This window comes from Musa acuminata, chromosome BXJ1-4, assembly GCF_036884655.1.
Source record: "Musa acuminata AAA Group cultivar baxijiao chromosome BXJ1-4, Cavendish_Baxijiao_AAA, whole genome shotgun sequence".
Classification (NCBI taxonomy): Eukaryota; Viridiplantae; Streptophyta; class Magnoliopsida; order Zingiberales; family Musaceae; genus Musa; species Musa acuminata.
This window is the reverse complement of record NC_088330.1, coordinates 14727882-14731865: the sequence shown is the minus strand read 5'-3', so window position 1 is coordinate 14731865 and position 3984 is coordinate 14727882. Positions and strand designations below refer to the sequence as shown.

Here is a 3984-nt window from a genome sequence, read left to right as displayed (position 1 = left end):
ATATAAATTAACCCTCAATTGACTTGAACTCTAGTTTAATCGATTCAATTGAACTCGATTTACTAGAGCCTAACTGAACTGATCTCTAATCCTTATTTAACTGGTCTGGAACCACCCTAGACTAGTATAATTTAGACTAGATTAAGTTCAATTTAGGTTAAACTAACTTGAATAAGTCAATCAATTCGGAATCACCCTGAATTGATCTAGACTAATCAAGTCTAGTTTAATTCAATCAATATTTGGGCTCAAGTTCAACAATAATATTGGGCTAGATTGAGCCAGTCCATCTACTGGTCATGTGCATTATACATGATTGAGCATGCATTACATAAAACTGGCCAAACCCTGGCCCATGGACTAGTCATAGCATATACCCATTAACAACATAAATGAAAACATAATAATGCATTAAAAGATAGATGAGGAGAAAAGCTTTAATACAAAGAAATAACATTTTTAATTTGACTAGAAATCATAAGACATTAAAAGAGGGCCTAGGAGATAAGTTTTAACACAAGGAAATAGCTTTCTAAATTCAAATAAAAATCATGTTTTCAACACATAAAATTTCAACATATTCTAGTCATATTTTAAATCATTCAGAATAATATATTTTAAATTTCAGATCAAAGAATATCAAAAAAGGGATTTTAGATAACATATTCTAGTCTAACAAGATTTTAATCCAAATAAGATTAAAGATAAACTGTAATACAAAAAATATATCATATAAAACATATATTTTTTTAACATATTTAATTCTACAATAAAAACCTTAATCATGGGTCAAAAAATATTATGAAAACTTTAATTGATTATTTTAATATAAAAAAAATTTGACATTTAAAGAATTGATACACATTTTTTTCAAACTATAAAACTTTCAACATTTAAAGAATCAAAATAAAAGCTAAAACTTTAAAGAAAAGTAGGGAAACCTACCTCTTGTCAATAGGTGTAACTTCTCGTTCTCTTGTCAACAGATCCTCCCGCTGCCAGGCTGTGAGGAACGAAGGAGAGAGATCCATCACCTTTAAATAGGAGGAGGTGAGCCTCTATTAAGGGAAATAAATTTTAATTTTCGTATTTATTTAATATAATTATTTTCATTTAATATACTAACAAATATGATATCATCATATTTGGAATACTTAATAGTTATTTCCTTAATTCATATCAACAAACAAGGAAGTAGATTAAGATTTCCTAAATTATGATGGCAAGTAAGGAAAACAAAATTTAAATCTCAATCTCAAATATTTGATTTGATTACAATATTTATAAATTTTAAATATATTATATTTATAATTTTTAATTAGATATTATAATTATATGGACATCAAAAACATTCTATACAAGAAAAATCATTTCATTTTATTAAGTTAACATATCTTAATTTTAAAATTATCTACTTTTCATTGTCCTATTATAAATAAAAATAAGTGATGCCCTTAGGGTATGACGAAAACTAAAAGTGAGGGTGTTACAAATTTTTTTAAGTATATCAAACACTTATATGTAGATTAAGTTCTTTTTTCTGATATTATATGCAACTCAAAGTCATAAATTATGTCTTGATTCGTTAAAAATGTTTTTTGATTAGAAGAAATATTTTTTATTTATAAACCAAAACACGATGTAACAATTTGAACTAATGCAAGTGTAAATGAAAATTCTTCATTGAGGCTAGTGAGGGACTTTAAAATATTAAAAAAACCAAATTGAAAGGGCTTTTCTGGGAAATATTCACCATAATTGGAGGCTCTTCAGCATTTGATTTCAAATAATTAGTCAACTTAGAAACTATTTTCAGGTTGATTTCAAGACGAACGAAATGGAGGTTTTACAATACATATACGTACTGAAGATTTGGTTCTCCTAACGTTTCGTCCGGATAATTTTATGCTACCGAGATGTGAAGTATCGTCCACAAAATAACGCATGAGCCACAGGAAAAGCAGCCCAATAATTTTTCGGCCGTCAGTGGTACCTACATTGGCCTGTAACAACACAACCAAATTCGGCCTCGGCCTGACCCACTATCTTAACGGAATATTCTAATTTGGCGAGGCATGTGCATCCAAGACTTACCATAAAAATTTAAATTAAGGATGATTTATTCAAAATAAATCTCCACTTATTTATTTTTACCATCACACAACTCTATTGAGAAATTATCATGAGACATTTTGTATGAAATTATCCATCGGCGGAGAGGAGAAGACGGGAGAGAAATGCGGGGATGATGTGAAATTGTTCTGAACTCGCTATGGTCATCAGATCTTATCAAGTCTCAACAGATCTTATTAGTCTCAACTTATGCTTCATACCCAACAGGGCGCCCTTGAGATGATATCAAGTGTTTGATGTGGTTGTAAACCAATGTGATATTGATGTGTCGTCTCCACTGATCTCCAACTTTATCGGAATTAAAGTTGAAGAGAAGGTCGATATAAGCCCATTGGCATTCGAAGCAGGCCATTCCCTTATAGAGTTTTTCTGCTTTGCCAAGATGGACTACGTATGCAGATATTACATGTTTTTGATAAATAATACGATAGAAAAACATTTCATAATTAAGAAAAATGGCGAAATGCGTGAGGATGAGAGATGTTGATGTATCATCATTACTGATCTGCAGCACGATTAGAACTCATGTGCAGAACCGAAACGATGAAGGTTGATATCAGTCCATTAGCATTCAAAGCAAGACATTGCCTCACAAGGCTCTTCCGCTTTGCCAAGATGGACTAGGTACCAAATCGTCATTAACACAGACCACGTGTTAATGGCGATGCCATTAGCTTTGAGAATAAAAAGGATAATTCATGCAAATACTAGTAAAATTTATCTAGTGGGAAAACGGAAGCCAGACCTGATCTTGCACCCAAATCAGAAGACGCTTGAAGTGTCACGAGTTTGCATCTTCCGTCCTATAGAGAAGAAACAAAGCTAGAAAATGCTGAGAAAAGAAAAAAAGGAAGAGAAAAAGTAGGACTAACACAGACCACAGGAGGAAGGGGTCAGGATCCGAAAGCGTCGGCGATCAACCACGGCCCGTTGGGGGCGGTGGAGGCCAAAAGCTGGATAAGACTTGTGGAGAGAGGGAAATTTATATGGCGGGATTAGGTTACCGGAAGAGTGAGAGGGCTCAAAACGTACCAATGCCGTCCGATCCACTCGACGCTCCTGATTAAGTGATCATCAAATCGGAGGGTCCAACCTGTGGAGTTTTACTCATCCGACATGGTGGGTATGGTATCGGAGTTCATCCTGGTAGACTTTGTTAAAAGCCTCTGAACCAATGTGACAACAGAACGTATAAATCAGCCTAGTGAAAAAGGAAGTTTATGAGTTAATTAATAGCATTTATTTTTCGAATATATTAATACAATCCAGGATATCAGTGCACTGAAAGGAAACCAAGCCAAACTCCAGATTAGTAGTCCTGCGGAAGCCTCAAGTTTAATATGGAACGATGATGGAATCTATAAACTCCTGAAGTGGCGCAAGTTCCTTCTTGTCAATCAAGCCAAACTCCTGCATCGCAATTACATGAAGATATTAGAGGGAGGTCATGATCTGCATGTACAGTATATTTAGATAAAACTCAATCTCTACACATCATTTCTTTAAAGTTCGAAAGAAAAGGTTGACACAAAAATGTCTAATTTGCTATAATCAATTCACGTGGATCCTGTGAATGTTATGGTATTCTTTACAACTCATAATTTTATTTTATTATTTTTAATTCAATCTACTCAAATATGATAATTTATAAGTATATTTCTTAGATAAAGTTATAATTGTTTTAATGTATTTTTCTTCGTGACTAAGAAATGTATTAAATGAGTTAGTTACTAGTTGTAAAATATTTAACTTCGTAATTCCCTATGCATGAATGGTTGTTTCATATACTAATACTTATTTTGATGTTTTAGGGTTAAAAAAAGTTTATAAACTAAGGAAATTGGTAGAAGA

General features: G+C 32.5%; 1 long non-coding RNA gene across 1 annotated transcript; it reads right to left on the bottom strand.

Moving 5' to 3' along the window:
* Window positions 1–2456: 2456 nt before the first annotated feature.
* Window positions 2457–3089, bottom strand: LOC135672451 (uncharacterized). Its single transcript, XR_010512988.1, has 2 exons — window positions 3012–3089; window positions 2457–2936 (listed from the first exon to the last, which is right to left on the bottom strand). It is a non-coding gene; the product is annotated as an uncharacterized LOC135672451 (long non-coding RNA).
* Window positions 3090–3984: the final 895 nt, after the last annotated feature.